This window comes from Pongo pygmaeus, chromosome X (assembly GCF_028885625.2).
Source record: "Pongo pygmaeus isolate AG05252 chromosome X, NHGRI_mPonPyg2-v2.0_pri, whole genome shotgun sequence".
Taxonomy (NCBI): Eukaryota; Metazoa; Chordata; class Mammalia; order Primates; family Hominidae; genus Pongo; species Pongo pygmaeus.
This window is the reverse complement of record NC_072396.2, coordinates 37,139,619-37,159,386: the sequence shown is the minus strand read 5'-3', so window position 1 is coordinate 37,159,386 and position 19,768 is coordinate 37,139,619. Positions and strand designations below refer to the sequence as shown.

Sequence of the window (19,768 nt, the reverse complement as noted above, 5' to 3'; positions counted from 1 at the left end):
GGGATCCAGAACTAGAAATACCATTTGACCCAGCCATCCCATTACTGGGTATATACCCAAAGGACTATAAATCATGCTGCTATAAAGACACATGCACATGTATGTTTATTGCAGCACTAGTCACAATAGCAAAGACTTGGAACCAACCCAAATGTCCAACAATGATAGACTGGATTAAGAAAATGTGGCACATATACACCATGGAATACTATGCAGCCATAAAAAATGATGAGTTCATGTCCTTTGTAGGGACATGGATGAAATTGGAAATCATCATTCTCAGTAAACGATCGCAAGAACAAAAAACCAAACACTGCATATTCTCACTCATAGGTGGGAACTGAACAATGAGAACACATGGACACAGGAAGGGGAACATCACACTCTGGGGACTGTTGTGTGGTGGGGGGAGGGGGGAGGGATAGCATTGGGAGATATACCTAATGCTAAATGTCCAGTTAATGGGTGCAGCATACCAGCATGGCACATGTATACATATGTAACTAACCTGTACATTGTGCACATGTACCCTAAAACTTAAAGTATAATAATAATAAAATAAAAGAAAAAAAGAAAAAAAAAAGAAACAAACAAACACCTGTCTTTACTTTGCTATAAATCTCCATAAATAGAGCATTGCAAGCCTCTTGCTTGCTCCATGTGCAGAATTATTCCAGCTTATTGCTGTCATTTCTTCAAGGATTAGTAAATAACAACAGTGTTTTGGGTTTTAAAAAATCAGGTATCTTTGTTATCCACAAGACACTTTAAATCTGTACCAATAGACCATTTGGGATGGAAGGGGCTTCCTGTGGCTTTTTATTGAGGATGGACCCCTTTTTCTTAGCCCTACGCATTACATTCCCTGAACGTAGAGGGCCCAGAAGCATTACAACTTCCTGGTCTCCCATTTAATTGCTCTTTAATAGTGACTGAAAGGAGTAAGCAGTGCCAGAAGTGTTATCAGAATCTATAAGGTTACATGGGATGACAATAAAGGAAGTTCTTGCTTGCCTTCTCATAGTTTAATCACATCTGATAAGAAAATGAGCTCCCAGTTTATGTTTCTGAATGAGGCCTTTGATCACACTCCTCCAGGTCCAACGTGCTTGACTGTCCTCATTATTTTGCTAATATTTCTAAGCGTTCAGCTGCAGAAAGGTACTGCCAATTGATGGTAGAAATTTGTAGAAAGGATTCTTAATCTCTTCCCCTCACTTCATATTCTCTCTGTTCTCTCTAAACATAATTCAGAGTGGCCAAAATTTCATGACACTGTAAACTTTTTAACATCTTGTGGTGAACCAGAGGAGTGTGGCAGACTTACACAAACTCCTGACAAGTATTAGTGCTTAAAAGTACTTTGCAAATACTTTTTAGGTTCATAAGTTGTTATTTATAAATAGTTATAGTTAAGAACCTAATTGTTAGTTCTCAAATGAGTTACAGTTATAGAAAATATAAGTCCCCATTCTGCATCAAACAAAAACACACAATTACAACAACACAAGCAAATCACCCCAAGTCATCTAGGTTTAATAGTAAAATCAGTGACTATTGTAATAAGAAACCCGAAACACTTTCTATTTGTAAAGGAAAATTTACATTTCAAATTGTATGTGGAGATGAAAATTCATACTCTCCCAGCTATATACAAAGAACCTATTAATTAAAGCCACAACTGGTTTAATTGTTAGCCCTTTGTATAGTCAACAAAGCTCCCAATTCGTATAATTTACCAAATTCTAGATAGTAGTTTCTCAGAGATCATACTTCCTTACCTAATTTGTGTGTTTCAGGGTCATCCTAGAAGGCTAAGGTAGAAAAAGTCCAGGAAGTTATATGATCCAGACCTCATTTGGAGATGAGAGAACTGATATTCAGAGAAAGTATGTGGCTTGTCCAAGGTTGCCAAACCAATTGATCCTGAACTAAAATTCAGATCTCTTAACTTCCAGAATAATATTTTTGTTTCATCAGTGGTTCCCATTATTTAGTCTTGCATCCAAATCACCTGGAGGGCATGTTAAAAAAATAAATTGCTGAAACCCACCCTCAAAGTTTCTGATCTAGTTGATTTGGGACAGTACCCAATAATTTGCATTTTATACCAGATCCCATACAGCTGTTGATGCTGCTGGTCTCAGGGACACCTCTTTGAGAAATACTGCATTGCAATGTTTTCCTCTTATGACTTATAGTATTTTAATTTAAAGGGCTTCTTTTTGAATTTTACATTTTGGAAAATTTTGAAAATAAACAAAAGTGGACAGAAGTATACAAGGAATCCTCACAGAAACATATCAAGCACCAACAACCATCCAACAATGGCCAATCTAAAAACTTCTAAATTTACCACCTTATTTTTATTTTTTGTACTTTCTTTGGGAAGACAAGAACTCTCATAAGTTGCAAAAGTTTAGTATAAACAACATTTTGTATTATTACCTTAGTCTGTTTCAATTTGCAATAATTTAACGTATACTATCTTTAAAACTCAATGAAAAGGTGGAGGCAGTGGAAACTGGCTTCCATATTACAATGAGGGAAATGGAGATTCAGATCGTTGTTAAGTTACTTACTCAAGACTCAAACTGAAGTCTGACTCCAAAGTTTGTCTTGTCAGGCAAATGCTTCAATAAACTTTAAATGTGTCCGATTTTAAGACAAAAGCAACTTAGCTCCATTTATTTCTGTGTATGTAGTCAGTAATTGTGACACAGCTATAGCACTTGTAGACAAATGTTAAATGATTGGTAGCCCAGGAATATTCAGATCAGTGGACTGGAGATGGCTGCATTTATAGCCAAACTCCCAATATGATTAGTTGTTATAAGAATTTAAGACACCACCATCTGACTCCAATATTATGCCAGAGTATGAAGTTATTCTTTCTTCTAAGACCTGAGACTCACTGGAATTCTGCCTTTTGCCTTCAGAAAAATGTATAATCTTTGTCATTTATGAGCCTCCAACAAATTATGAGGCTTAATGAACTATCAAGAGCTTTTTGGATGAGTATTTATTTATAGTAGCATGTGTCTCTACATAGTTTTATATTATGCACATTCATATTCATATACATCATAAGTAATTTGTGCATAATTATGATTCAGTATGCAGACCAAATTATAAAAACACCCATGTGTGGCAAATAAAATGCCACTGATCATATCTTATAAAATCTTAATATAACCTCTTAATCCTTGTACTATTCTAACAGTTACCACTTTTGAGATGTAACTAATTTTGTTAGTGTTATCACATGTGATATGGTTTGGCTCTGTGTCCCCGCCTAAATCTCATCTGGAATTGTAATCCCCATGTGTTCAGGGTGGGACCTGGTGGGAAGTGATTGGATCATGGGTGCAGCTTCCCCCATGCTGTTCTTGTAATAGTAAATGAGTTCTCCTGAGAGATGATGGTTTTTAAAGGGTTTGGCAGTTCCCCTTTCACTCTCTAAATCTCTCCTGCCGCCATGTAAGAGGTGCCTTGCTTCCGCTTTGCCTTCTACCATGATTGTAAGCTTCCTGAGGCCTCCCCAATCATATGGAACTGTTAGTCAATTGAACCTCTTTCCTTTATAAATTACCCAGTCTCAGGTGATATTTTTTATAACAGTGTGAAAATAGATAATACAATATGCCTCCCTGATTGTTTGTGACAGATAGCCTGCTCTCTATTTTTGATGATTAGCAGAGAACAAAAAGCAAAAGATCAGAGAAGCTCTGTTGAGCTAAAGCTTGGCAGTTATAGTACTTTCTTACCACTGACGTTTGGCTTTCTTATGTGATTCTGATTTCTTCTCTTCAAGTTTGGAATAATAGTGAATGGTTTTAGGGAATTTTGTGAAATGACAACTGTTTTTACCTAATATGTATGAAAAAAATAAAAACATTTCATTTCTACCGTTTAAAATTAAACTAGTTCACTTCCAATTCAGATTGCTAACTAGTGTAGGAAAAGGTGTTCAACATCTTAAGTCATCAGGAAATGCAAGTTTAAACCTCAGTGAGGTATCAGTAGGCCACTTCCAGAATAGCTAAAATTAAAAGGACTGAGAATACCATGTGCTGAGATGAGTTCTTGCTGTTATAAAGTAACTGGAACTTTTACACATTGTTGATTGGTGGTTAGATTTGTAAGACGATTTTGGAAAAATTTGTACTAGCAAATGATAAAGCCAAAAACAAATACTCTAGCATCCAGAAAATTTACCCTCGGCTATGTATATAATAGAAATGCGCATACATATGCACCAAAAAACATGAACAAGAATGTTTTTCTTGGGAGCTTTATATATAATGACAAAAATCCTGGAAAAACACAGAGGTCCATCCACACATGAAAGGATAAATATACCTAATATGTCCATACAATGGGAAATAACTCAGATAAAAAAAAGGAATTGAAAACTGATATATTCAAAAATGTGAATGAATGACTGGATTAAGAAAATGTGGCACATATACACCATGGAATACTATGCAGCCATAAAAAATGATGAGTTCATGTCCTTTGTAGGGACATGGATGAAATTGGAAATCATCATTCTCAGTAAACTATCACAAGAACAAAAAACCAAGCACCGCATATTCTCACTCATAGGTGGGAATTGAACAATGAGAACACATGGACACAGGAAGGGGAACATCACACTTCGGGGACTGTTGTGGGGTGGGGGGAGGGGGGAGGGATAGCATTGGGAGATATACCTAATGCTAGATGACAAGTTAGTGGGTGCAGTGCACCAGCACGGCACATGTATACATATGTAACTTACCTGCACATTGTGCTCATGTACCATAAAACCTAAAGTATAATAATAATAATAATAATAATAATAAAAATGTGAATGAATCTCACAGACAAAATATTGGGTGAAAGAAAGCCAAACAGAAAAGAGAGCAAATTATGATTTCATTTCTAAGAAGTCCAAAACAACCAAAACAATTTCATAGTGATAGCATTTGAAATTGTTGCTACTTTCTGGGGAATATTAAACAGGCACAAACAAGCTATCTGGATAGGGGGATGAATTCAACATCTTGATCTGGTACATATGTAAAAATTCTTTGAGCTTTATATTTGAGATTTGTTTACTTACTAAAATATTTTTAATAGATGTACAATTATTTATCCAATAGTGTAAAAGATCCTTTTTGATACTTTGGGACTGATGATTTCCACATATTCCTTTCGAGTCACCAAGTCACATTTCTGGATCATCTATCTACATAGGCAATAGAACTTATATGCTGCATTCAGGAGCAAGTGATGCTGAAATGTAGATTTGGTATCATAATTTTCTATTCCTAAATGTAGATGTTAACAACTTAAAAACAATTTACAGCCTGTATATATCTATGTAGCCACCACAATTTACACAACTTCTTGTAAGCTATTGTTTAAACAACTACTACATGTATCCATTCTTGGAGGACTGTGATATGAGTCTAAGTGAAGAGTGTTATTTTAAATATTCATCTTTTTTGAAATTCATAAAAATATAAATGTCACATTTTTCTTATACATATCTTATTTTCAAATTTACCATATTATTCTTTCAAAAAATGATAAATCATATGCATACCTGTAAGAAAAGCACAGCCCCCATTTCCAAACCATGCTTCAGTTGGAACTATTTTCTTCTTAGTTTGGACTGTCTTACAAAGACATACAAAACAGGAAGGTGCTCTAGATGCTGCGGAAAACTGAGCCATGAAGACATCTGCCGAGAGGGCCGGGCATGGTGGCTCATCTCTGTAGTTCCAGTGCTTTGGGAGGCCAAGGTGGGAGGATCACTTAAGGCCAGGAGTTTGAGATCAGCCTGGGCCAAATAGCGAGAACTCATCTCAAAATCAATCAATCAATCAATCGATCAATCAATAAGTGTAGTGGCATGTGCTTACAGTCTTAGCTACTTGAGAGACAGTAGTCTTAGCTGGGAGACTGAGGCAGGAGAATTGCTTGAGCCCAAGAGTTTGAGGCTGCAGTGAGCTATAATCATGCCACTGCACTCCAGCCTGCGAGATAGAATGAGACCCTGTCTCAATTTTTTAAAAGAAGAAAAAAAAATATGTCTGCTTAAGTGTTATGTTTTGCTTTTGTTAAAGTTTTGCATGGGCCTCTGTGAGTGGTTGTCTTAGATATAAAATCATGGAGGGATTCCCAGGGATGAAGCTAAAGTCATAGGGTTTTTTTTGTCTCTGAAAAGCTCATAATGCTCTTTCAGCACTGCTTTTCTGATCTTTGAAATGGAGCAAACCCTTGTTCCCTGGGGATTATTTTTACATGAAAGATATTCTTAAATACCATTTTTATTTTGAGCAGTGTCTGTCCCTTAAATAGTAGACTTGACATATTATTAAATGTGTCAACTCTCCCAGTTAAAAGATCTTGTTACAAGTCAGGTGCTACTCTCAATATTACCATGACTGAAACAAGGATAATATGGAAGAAGGTGTTTTATGTCCGTAGAAGTGGTAAGAGCCCCACCATGAATTGGATTTCCTTTACATGAGTCTCTTATGAATCAGCAGATTTATCCAGTTGCTTAAAAAGCAGTTAATACTCCATTAGCGACACACTGTGATCTGTGTTAGCAATATAAGCTACTCTTCAGTCATTTATTTTATTGTAATATGTTATTGCAGAAAAATGCAATTATTGAGTATCTAAGACACAAATAAATACTGAGATAAAACTGGGACATTTTCTTACAGAATTATAGACATAATGTTTGAATCTTCATTTAATCAAAGCATTTGGCTGTTTTATTTTGGTCAGTAAGTTTACAATAAGGAGAGATGAAATGATTTTTTTAAAGAATTTGAAATTTAACTTATATTTACAAAATTTATAGCAATAATTTAAGTATCAATTGCCTGAAGCTATTGAATGAAAAAGATAGGAAATGATTGTTGGGATTTCTCAAGCCTGTATTTGGGGCAAGAGCACTACCAGACAAAAAGAGAGGCCTGGTCTCAAATGCTGGGGAGTCTTTTTGAGATCAGAGCATTCAGAAGCTCATCACTTCACAGTTCCATTCACCTTGACTGCATTGGGCTTAACTTTATGCCCCTAAATTTTAGAATTTCTCTTATGCATTCAGAGGACAGAGGCAAATAGCAGAAAAATTCAAAAGGTGTCTGTCAGGCCGGGCACTGTGGCTCATGCCTGTAATCCCAGCACTTTGGGACGCCGAGGTGGGCAGATCACCTAAGGTCAGGAGTTTGAGACCAGCCTGGCCAACATGGTGAAACCCCGTCTCTACTAAAAAAAATACAAAAATTAGCTGGGTGTGATGGCACATGCCTGTAATCCCAGCTACTTGGGAGGCTGAGGCAGGAGAATTGCTTGAACCCGGCAGGCAGAGGTTGCAGTGAGCTGAGATCATGCCACTGCACTCGAGCCTGGGCGACAGAGCAAAACTCCATCTCAAAAAAAAAAAAAAAAGAAAGAAAGAAAAGAAAAGAAAAAGTTGCCTGTGAATCACATTGAAAATTGATTTACCATAGAATGGGATTGATAGGTGAATAGCTCTGCACTCCTTTTGACTTTTGAAATAAATGGATGACAAAGATACTGGTGGAAATGAAAGCAGCCATGCTATTTTTTTTTTCTCTGAATTAAATAAATGTAAAGATGGATTTCCTCTTCTGTAAAGATGGAGTAGATAAACTTTTTTCTATTCCTCCCACTTAGTATAACTAAAATAACTTCTAAGTTATTTAAGTGTATAACTGAAATATGGAGAAAAGGGAATAAAGTAGATAAGAAGCTCTGAACTCAGGAAACAACACAGCGGTGAGTTTTCAAAAAAAAGTCTTCCCTCTTTAGAAAAAAGACTAAGAAAAGGTCAGCATAGCAGAACGAACATTTAGACAATCTGCTATATTCCAACCAAACACTGTAAAATGTCATTGAGGGAGCCCTCCCTTTCACCTTCACCAATAAAGAACAAATGGAGGCTGAGAATTTGACATTCCCACTCACACTTGTCAGACTGTAATGAAGTGCCACGACCCCTCACTGAGGTGGTGTCAGAGAAGCACAAATAGGGAGCAGGGATTTCACATTCATTCCTGCTCAGTGGTAATAAGGCTCTGCCCCACTCACAGTGACAGAGAAGACAACATGGAGGGCAGGATATCCATTTATACCCTGCAGTAATAAGACACTCCTGCCCTCCTAATTAGGGTGTATTCAAAGGAAGAATAGTGAAGAAACAGGATTTTCATCACCTCTTAACTGTGATGACACCCTCTTTGTGGTGTCACTGAAGCTCATGTGAGTAGCAATAACCAAGTACTTCTGCCTCCCAACAGAAAAGTGTCACTTAAGGCCAAGTGGAGAGCTCAAACTTCTACCCTACCCAGCAACAACAAGAGGTGCATCCACGTTGAATATCAAAAGAGGCCAAGTAAAGAACCTGGACTTCTACTTCCATCTGGCTGTAAAACTGTGGTGTCTCCCTTTCTCTGTTGGACTGCTATCGTATGAAACGACCTAAAACAGAAAGTTTAAATAAGACACAGAGACTCATAACATGATATCTAATATGTCCAGGTTTCAAATAAAAACAAAAGTATTCTTCATACCCCAAACCAAAAAGCCTTAATCTGAATGAAAATAGTTGACCAATAGATCCCCACACCAGGATTGCAGAGGTGTTAGAGTGATCTGACAAGTATTTTAAAGCAGTTGCCCTCAACAAATGATAAAATAAAAGCTTCAACAAACATTATGAATATGTTTGAACCAAACAAAAATAAAAACTATCAGCAAAGAGAGAATGTCCCAGCAAAGAAACAGGCAATATAAGAAAAAAGAATCAAAGAACTGGAAGATGGAACAATAGAAACCATCAAAACTGAGTAACAGTGAGAAAGTAGAATTACAAACAGACTTAGGAACCCTTTAATCCATATCAAAATATCTAGTATTAATGCCATCAGAGTTCTGGAAATAGCAGAGAAAAAAAAGGTAGGGCTGAAAATGTAATTATAAAAATAATTAATGAAAAATTCCAAAATTTGGCAAAAGATATACATCTATAGATTTGAGAAGCTGAAAAAACCCAAACAAAAAAAGAAACACAAAAAATCCACGCTTAACACGCAGCAAGGTCAAACTAATGAAAATTGAAAACAAAAAATTTTTAAAGTAGCTACAGTGATGTGTGACATCTTACATAAAGAGTAAAGATATAAGACCACAAACCTACAACTATCTGATCTTCGACAAATCTGACAAAAACAAGCAATGAGGAAAGGATTCCCTATTCGATAAATGGTGCTGGGAAAACTGGCTAGCCATATGCAGAAGATTAAAACTGGACTCCTTCATTTCAACATATACAAAAATCAAATCTGGATGAATTAAAGACTTCAATGTAAAACTCAAAACTATAAAAACCTTAGAAGACAACCTAGGTGATACCATTCAGGACATAGGCACAGGCAAAGATTTCATGACAAAGACAGCAAAAGCAGTTGCAACAAAAGCAAAAATTGACAAATGAGATCTAATTAAATTAAGATCTGCACAGCAAAAGAAACTCTCAACAGAGTAAACAGATAACCTACAGAGTGGGAGAAAATTTTTGCAATGGATTTATCTGACAAAGGTCTAATATCCAGAATCTACAAGGAACCTTAGCAAATTTACAAAACAAACAAACAAACAAACCCAACCCCATTAAAAAGTAGGCAAAAGACATGAACAGATACTTCTGAAAAGAAAACATACATGGGGCAGACAATCATATGAAAAGCTCACATCACTTATCATTAGAGAAATGCAAATCAAAACCACAATGAGATACCATTGCACACAGTCAGAATGGCTATTATTAAAAAGTCAAAAAATAACAGATGCTGCTGAGGTTACAGAGAAAAAGAAATGTTTATACACTGTTGATGTGAGTGTAAATTAGTTCAACCATTTTGGAAGACAGTGATATGATTCTTCAAAGATCTAAAGACAGAGATACCATTAGACTCAGCAATCCCATTACTGGGTATATACCCAAAGGACTATAAATCATTCTGTTGTAAAGACACATGCACGCGTGTGTTCGTTGCAGCACTATTCACAATAGCAAAGCCATAAAATCGACCTAAATGCCTATCAATGGTAGACTGGATAAAGCAAATGTGGTCCATACACACCATGGAATACTATGTAACCATAAAAATGAATGAGACCGTGGCCTTTGCAGGGACATGGATGGAGTTGGAGGTCATTATCCTTAGCAAACTAATGCAGAAACAGAAAAACAAATACTGAATGTTCTCACTTATAAGTGGGAGCTAAATGATGAGAACACATGAACACACAGAGGGAAACAAGACACACTGGGGCCTATCAAAGGGTGGACTGTGGGAGGAGGGAGAGGATGTGGAATAATAACTAATGGGTACTAGGCTTAATATCTGGGTGATGAAATAATCTGTACAACAACCCCCCATGACGCAACTTCACCTATATAGGAAAACTGCACATGTACTCCTGAATTTAAAATAAAAGTTAAATAAAAAAGAAAATACTTGCAAACTAAACTCTATGTATATCTGACAAATAAATACTATCTACAGTGTATTAGAAGTTTTTAAGACTCAGCAGTACCCAATAATGACAAAGCAATCTGATTACAAAATGAGACATAAACATAAATATACATTTCATGGAATAGGAATTGTATACAGCAATTAACCTATTAAAACATATTCAACATTATCAGCCATTTTGGAAATGCAATTTAAATCACAATGAGGTATTACTATACACATATCAGGATGGCTAAGATTAAAAATATTGAAAAGACCAAATTTTTTAAAAATTCAATTTAATTTTAAGTTCCAGGGTACATGTGCAGGATGTACAGGTTTGTTATATAGGTAAACATGTGCCATGGTGATTTGCTGCACCTATCAATTCACGTAGGCATTAAGCCCCGTGTGCATTAAGTATTTATCCGGATGCTCTCTGTCCCCTTGACCCCTGACAGGCTGCAGTGTGTGTTGTTCCCCTCCCTGTGCCCAGGTGTTCTCATCATTCAGCTCCCATTTATAAGTGAGAACATGTGGTGTTTGGTTTTCTGTTCCTGTATTAGTTTGCTGAGCTAAGCTCCATCCATGTCCCTGCAAAGGACATGATCTTGTTCCTTTTTATGGCTGCATAGTATTCCATGGTGTATATGTACCACATTTTCTTTATCCAGTCTATCATCTAGAAAAACCCATCATCTCAGCCCCAAATCTCCTTAAGCTGATAAGCAACTTCAGCAAAGTCTCAGGATTCAAAACCAATGTGCAAAAATCACAAGCATTCCTATACACAATAGAAAAGCAGATAGAACAATAGAAAAGCAGAGAGCCAAATCATGAATGAGCTCCCATTTGCAATTGCTACAAAGATAATAAAACACTTAGGAATACAGCTAAAAAAGGAAGTGAAGGACCTCTTCAAGGAGAATTTCAAACCACTGCTAAAGGAAATAAGAGAGGACACAAACAAATGGAAAAACATCCCGTGCTCATGAATAGGAAGAATCAATATCATGAAAATGGCCATACTGTCCAAAGTAATTTATAGATTCAATGCTATTCCCATTAAACTACCATTGACATCCTTCCCAGAATTAGAAAAAAACTACCTTAAAATTCATATAGAACCAAAAAAGGGCCAGTATAGAAAGACGATCCTAAGCAAAAAAGAATAAAGCTGGAGGCATCACACTACCAGACTTCAAACTATATGACAGGGGTGCAGTAACCAACAAAAAAACAAAAAGAAAACAGACACATAGACCAATGGAACAGAATAAAGACCTCAGAAATAAGACCAAATATCTACAACCTTCTGATCTTTGACAAATCTGACAAAAACAAGCAATGAGGAAAGGATTCTGTATTTAATAAATGGTTCTGGGAAAACTGGCTAGCCGTGTGCAGAAAATAGAAACTGGACCCTTTCCTTATACCTTATGTAAAAATTAACTCAAGATGGATTAAAGACTTAAATGCAAAACCTAAAACTATAAAAACCCTAGAAGAAAATCTGGAAGTACCATTCAGGACATAGGCATGGGCAAAGATTTCATCACAAAAAAATCAAAAGCAATTGCAACAAAAGCCAAAATTGACAAACGGCATCTAATTAAACTATGGAGCATCTGCACAGCAAAAGTAACTATCATCAGAGTGATAAGACAACCTACATAACTGGAGAATATTTTTGCAATCTATCCACCTGACAAAGGTCTAATATCCAGAATCTACACAGAACTTAAACAAATTTACAAGTAAATGACAAACCCATTAAATGTGGGCAAAGGACATGAACAGACCAAATGCTTTTGAGGATGTGGAGAAACTGGATTTTACATACATTATTGGTGGGAATGGGAAGCAGCAAAACCACTCTGAAAACAATATGTCAGTTTTTAATAAAACTAAACATGCAACTGCCATATGACTCAGCAATTGCACCCTTGGGCATTCATCCCTAATAAATAAAGTGCGTGTTCACACAAAAATCTGTACATGAAAGTTCATGGCAAATTTACTTTTTAGTAGCCAAAAAGTGTGAACAATGTAGATATCTTTTAATAGTTAAATGGCTAAACATATTATGTTAGCCATGTGAATATTACAAAGATTCATGCTATGGAATACTACTCTGTGATATAAAGGAACTTATTATTTAGGTACGACAATCTGGTCAAATCTCCAGAGAATTATGCTGAATGAAAAAATCCAATCCCTAAATGGAACATACTGGATGATCCCACTTATGTAATATTTTTGAAATGACAAAATTATAGAAATGGAGAATATACAAGTGGCTGCCAGGGGTAAAAGAGGGGATTGGGATGGCATGGGAAGGAGCTTGGGTATGAAAGGACATTAAAGGAGCCTGGTAATGGCACTGTTGTGTATTTTGAGTATATATATCCATGTCAATATCTTTTTGGGCTATTATACTATACTTTTGCAATATGTTACTATTAGGGATAACTGGGTAAAGGGTATATGAGATGTCACTTTTTTATCTTTACAACTGCATGTAAATTTAAAATTTTAATTTAAGAAAGAATATTAAAAACAAGTTTTTAACTATAACTACTTCAAATTTCTGCCTAGGGGCTTTCTTTCACACATGTGTCAGTTAATGCCCTAAGAAAGTTAATTCTACTAGGGAGAAGTTCTTAGCAACAACTGGGACCAGAAAAATAAGAATGTGTAATTCTAAACCTCTCTTGGAGGAAGATACTATAAATCTTTATTAAAAGTTATTTGACTCAGTTGGAAAGAATATGCAGAAATTGGAGCCCTTATACATCACTGGTGCTAATGAAAAATGGTGCAGGTGCTACAGAAAAGAGTATGGCAATTTCAAAAAATTAAAAATAGAGTTACCATATGACCCAGTAATTCACTTCAGGATATATATCCAAGAAATTGAAATCAAAGACTCAAAAAGATATTTGTATATCCAAGTTCATAGCGGCATTATTTATAACAGCCAAAAGGAGGAAGCAACTTAAGTGTTCATCGATGGATGAATGCATAAACAAAATGTGGCATATACATACAGTGGAATATTACTCAGCATAAAAAGAAATTTAATCCCAACACATACTACAACATGAAAGAACCTTGAAGATATTACGCTAAGTGAAATAAGCCAGTCACAAAAGGACAAACACTGTATGCGTCCACTTACTGCCTAGGGGCTTTCTTTCACACATGTGTGCGTTAATAGTGTGAGTACCTAGACTAGTCAAAATCATAGAGACAGAAAATAATATGGTGTTTGCCTGGGGCTGTGGAATGGAGAAAGAGGGAATTATTGTTTACTGGGTACAGAGTTTTAGCTTGGAAAGATAAAAAGAGTTTTGGAGACAGATAATAGTGATGGTTGCACAGCAATGTGAATGCACTTAATACTACTGAACTTTACACTTAAAAATGGTTAAAGGGCAAATTTTATGCTTTGTATATTTCACCATAATAAAAAAATGTTAAAATGAAAATGTACTTGACTCAGATATAATAAGGTGCCTCATAGTATTTTTTTCTCTATATATCTGGTAATATACTTCATCTTCCTCACTCCAACTTGGTCTGACTTTGGTAAAATGTGGAGGCTGTCAACCTCCTATGTTTTTTTATCCATATACCAGTATTCTTGTGCATCCTCTTTAAATGGGTCTAGAAGGAAATTCATTTGCTAAGTTCATTCAGAGTACAGAATTTATGCTTGAAATTTAAGTGTGAAGGATAAACTTATAAAACTCAGGTATAATCCATGAAACCCAAGGATAGGCAATACAGACAGACATCCCCAGAATATGAACAAGCCATTACAATGTCATTAGTAAACAAACATCTCCAATTTGTCTCTCTATGTATATTTGCCTTATTTCTCTATCTGAAGTCAGGAATTATTGATGCTTTTCTTGCTGCATACAGTGCTACCTCTCAGCCCCCAAACTTACCTGAGTAGGTGAGACCAAATAGCTTCTTCAGTTCCAATGAGAAATGCCTAGAAAGAGAATGTAATGGTTTTTTTTTTTTTCTAGGTCAATTCCATGCCCGTTATTCAATTAACTATGGGATCATGTGGGAGAATAAACATGGATATTGAGGATGAGTCCAGTGAATTGAGCGTTTCATCAGCTACTACTAGTACCTCCTCCATACTTTCTTAACATTCACTGTCTAGTAGCTGACAACCTTGTCTATGGCAAATTTCTGCCTGAAGGCTTTCTTTCACCCATGTGTAAGTTAATGCCCTAAGAAGGTTAGTGCTCTTAGGGAGCAGCCTTTTGAAATGACATATGGGAATTAGAGGATAAATACTAGATCCAACATTCCCCTGGAAAAGGAAGGGGATAACTCTGAGGCATATATTATTCCGGATTTCAGAGGTCTCCAGTAGAAGTGAGCCCCAGTTGCCCATAGTACTAACCTCGTAATAGCATACCCTTTTCTGGCTTTATCCTCATTTGCATTTCAATTTCTAAATCCCCTAATGGTGCTTCCTTTGGTCAACTTCCAAGTAAACTATAATACCTCAAATTCCCATCTACAGTTTTATGGCCTTCATTCAGTGCTGGTATGATGGAGGGAAACAGAAGAGGCCAATAATTGATAAAGATAAGAGACGTAAGCAAAAGCCATAAGAAAGCAGTGTCTACAGTGGCCACCGCTGAGTCAGTGCACAGAAAGTAAATATGGCTTGAACACTGGAGGAAGACCTGATCTGTGCAGAACAAGAAAGAAGAATTGTTCCAGAATAGGGCTCAAAGTCTTCAATCAGATCATGGAGTAAAATAATTAAGAGGCAAGCCAAGTAAAATTCATCACTTTGGAATCTTAGCAGATTGAAACGTAAAGGGAGAAGGACCCTGCTGGATGTCTGGATACAAAGGATTCCCCACCTATGGTCAATGACTTGAAGCATACTAAGGATATTTCTCAGCTGAGGTCCAGTAGAGTGAATTAATTGATACATATATTCTTAGTTCACTTGAATAAAAATGTTAATCTGTCTATGCAGACTTTATAATATGGCAAACATGGTAAAACCACATAATATGGTATAATATGGTAAAATATACAGTCTATGTCTCAATTTAGATTAATGTAGTGCTTCTTATAAGAGGAAATGATTGTTTCCTTGTAGGTATAATTTTTAGAAATAAGACCTTCAGCTTAAAGCTCGATAAAACACAACATTTTGGGGCTTAAAAACAGAGTACTTCAGACCTTCACTCAGGTACGTGTTAATGTACAAGCAAAGATATAAAGATTCAACAACCTGATATTCAGTGTAAATTTTTTCACTCTTGCAGAAAAGGGTACAAAAATTACTTAACCAACACTAAAATGTAGACACTGAGGCTCTTCTCAGTGATAGCTGATGAGGAGGAACCATTCCAATATCCTTAACTAGTTGATTGAATTGAAGTTTTAGATAACTCTTTAAATGCTAAGCACCTCTTGAAACAGAGCAGAAAGAATTTTAGTAACTGATTATCATCTATATTTTTAAATTACTGGATACTCCATAGTCATTTTTACTCCAAAGTGGTTGGATTTCCTTTATGAATTACACTGACAAATCACTAACGGAATGTGAGTTAAAAATGAACCCAGAGACACCAGTAAAAATGACATGTTCTGTTTCTTCTTTGATGTAACCCCTTCTGCTCTACAAATTTGGCAAAGATGGATACAGTATAAAAATAAATAATCAAAGATACTTGACAAGATAAACATTTTCATAGACCAGAGACAAAAATAGAAGGCTGAAGTGGTTAATGGAGCTGAAGTACCATATTCCAAAGCAGGCAATAGAAGCTACAACTTCATCTCCTAGCGGGTGGGAAGGACTACAGATCTGTGTAAAATGGAGAAATAAAGTTGGCCTCACTGCTTAAATCCAGGAACTTATGTTTAATAAAATTAGAGTGAAAATATACTGACAACTGGTGCCTGAGGCTACAATTTTTGTGGGGTTTCCAGGCAATGTAAGCCTGAGGATACTGGCATAGCCTCAGGACAGCCCTGTCAGGACAGGGCTGTCCTGAGGCTCACTAACCAGTCTTGTAAATCCTTCATATCCCTACCAGGGAGAAGGCACAACCCTTGATTATAAAATAGCCTCATAACTTCTTGTCAGGGAGGAGGGAGCCAAGGGAATTAAAGAAAAATAAAGCAATGCAAAGCAAAAAATATGTTCCCCTCAAATAAGCCTGTGATCCACAACTCTAAAATGCATGAAGAAATCTAAAGCTAAGAAATACAACCAACATTCTAAGTGTTCTTGCCATGAAAAATAAGTGTTTGAGAAAATGTATGTTAATTAGCTCAATGTAGCTGTTTTACAATGTATACATATTTCAAAACAACATGTTGTGCAGGATAAATATATAAAAATTTTGTCAATTAAAAAATAAGTTAACTTTTAAAAGTAAAAATACAACCAACTAAATACAGGACAGGAATTGCCTCTTGATGATGTTAATTGTATGAAATAATTTGACAAATATTTTATAATAAATTTGGTTGGTATACTCAAAGAGATTAAAACATACCATTCAGAAATGAACAAGAAAGTATTAAACAATAAGTTACATATATAAAATATGAATATTAAAAATAATCAGGTTGCCAGGGTTGAGTGCACCACTGAATAGATCGCTGAGGGAGCCTAGGGGATTGCTTAGGGATTCTGGCCAGATGAGTGTTGCCTGTTGCCACCCATTGATGTCAAGATGACTAAGGCTGGATGGATTTTTGTGGTTGTCCTATGAGAAGGCAGAACACACTTCTGAAGCTTCTCATTATGTCAATGGCCACTATGTTATCTTTCTCCAGCTGTCTCTTTGCTGTCCTGAGATTTTAAAGTGTTATCTATGAGGTTAATCCATACTTTAATTATCAGACTACCAGGTTTCTGGCTAAGGAAGAGTTTTATAAATTCTATAGCTTATGTGATGAGAGAACCTAGTCATCATTGGGATGAATCATTGGAGGAACAATTTACCTAGGCTTAATTATCACCCCTGCTGCAATCTACCACATACTCCAATTTTTCCACATCACCGTGGACATTCAGAATGTCTGCGTGTCTACTCTTTCATCATTATTGTCATTGCCACCTTACAAAAGAGCTCAAGGATGCAGGCACTGGGCTTCTTTTGGCTACTGTGTTTGCTATGGTTCCCACATATATCTTCCAATCTGTGAATGGCTCATATGATAATGAAGGGATTGCCATCTTTTGCATCCTACTCACCTAAAATATGTGGATCAAGGCAGTAAAGACTCGTTGCATCTATTGGGAGGCTAAGTGTGCCTTTGCTTGTTTCTACGTGGACTCTTCATGGTGAGGTGTTGTGTTCCTGATCAACTTGATCCCTCTCCATCTACTGGTGCCGATGCTCACAGGCTGTTTCTCCCACTGGATCTACATGGCCTGCTGTACTGTTTACTGCCTGGGCACTATTCTTTCTATGCAGACCTGTTCTGTGGCTTTCCAGCCCGTCTTTTCATCAGAGTGCATGGAAACCATTGGGGTTTTTGGTCTTGGCCATATCCATGTCTTTCTGGATTACCTGTGCAACAAGTTGAATCCACAGCAAATTGAAGTTCTTTTCCAGAGTGTCCTCTCTCTTGCAGGCCTTATCCTTCTCACTATGGGAGCTCTCTTCATGCTGACAGAAAAAAATCCCTCCCTGGACAGGGCATTTCTACTCACTGCTGTATCCTTCTTATGCTAAGATCAACATCCCCATCATTGCTTCTGTGTCTGAGCATCAGCCATGACTTGATCCTCATACTATTTTGATGTGCATTTCCTTGTCCTTATATTTCTAATTGGCCTCTATTCCTGCTTTAGCAACTTGTTTGATGCTCAGAGGTTTAATATCATGTATGGTGTGACCAGTGTGCACTTTTAAGCTGTAATGGTGCATCTAATGCTAGTATTGGCACCTGTTGTGTACATTCTTTCCAGCACTGGAGTCTCCCAAATGTTGTCCACATATAGGAAGAGACTGGACATAAGTCATCTAGACAAGAAAAGCAACAGGATTCTACCTACCTGATTTAGAATGAAGCAGTAAGTAGGATGATATTAATGCCAAAATGTCCTTGGTCCATTCTGGCTTTCTTTCTCATCCCCTACACTTTTTACTCACTCCTGGGTGACCAGTAAGGCGTCCTCTTCTTCTTCCTTCATGCTATATGCCTGGGGTGGATATGGCAGTAGTAGCAAAATTTCTGATGACTACTGAGAAGCAGATTATTGGCTTTGTCACAATACTCCAGAGGATGCAAAGGTCATATTATGTTGGGATCATAGCTACCAGATTATAGCTAAGGTGAACTGGACAATTTTTGTGGACAATAACACATGAAATAATACCAATATTTATTGAGTAGTTCGGGCAATGGTATCTACAGAGGAAAACCCTATGAGATCATGAGAAAGCATGAGGTCAGCTATGTGCTGTTCATTTTTGGAGACTTCACTGAATGTTGCTATGATGATATCAGCAAGTTTCTTTGGGTGGTCCAGATTGGAGGTAGCACAAACACAAGAAAACATATCAAGGAGAATGACTATTATACTCCAATTGGGGAATTCTGTGTGGGCCATGAGTGTTCTCCAGTGCTGCTCAACTGCCTCATGTACAAGATGTGTTACTACCACTCTGGACAGGTTTACACAAAAGCCAACCATCCATCAAGCTTTGACCATGTTGGAAATGCTGAGATTGGGAATAAAGGCTTACTTTGAGCTTTATGTCCTGGAAAAAGCATGTATCACAGAACATTGGCTGGTTAGGAAAGACAAGGTAAAGGACCTGGATAATCCAGGCCCATCAAGGACATAAATGTCATGTCCAGCTCTGATATGCTTCACACTGAGTGCATCATATTTAGGATGTTGAAGAGTTTTTTATATGCCTTTTATAAGAACAGATCTAGATGAGATTAGAATTGTATGCAACTTTTGTCCTAGGCAGTATGGCTGGGCCAAATAAAATAATTTTTACAATTCTAACAGGTTACCAATAAAATATCATGGCTTTACTGTGGTCAATTAAAGTGAGGAATAAAAAAATAAAAATAATCTAATCAAAATACGAGAAATAATAATATCAAAACAGAAAGTAATTAATAGGATAAACAGTGCCTTGGAAGATAGCACTGAACACTTCACTTACCACACAGCAAAGCAA

The 19,768-nt window shown here is 36.6% G+C and overlaps 1 pseudogene; it reads left to right on the top strand.

Annotated features, from left to right (window-relative positions):
* The first annotated feature begins 1,046 nt into the window (after positions 1–1,046).
* LOC129024046 (dolichyl-diphosphooligosaccharide--protein glycosyltransferase subunit STT3A-like) lies at positions 1,047–19,420 on the top strand (annotated as a pseudogene).
* Positions 19,421–19,768: the final 348 nt, after the last annotated feature.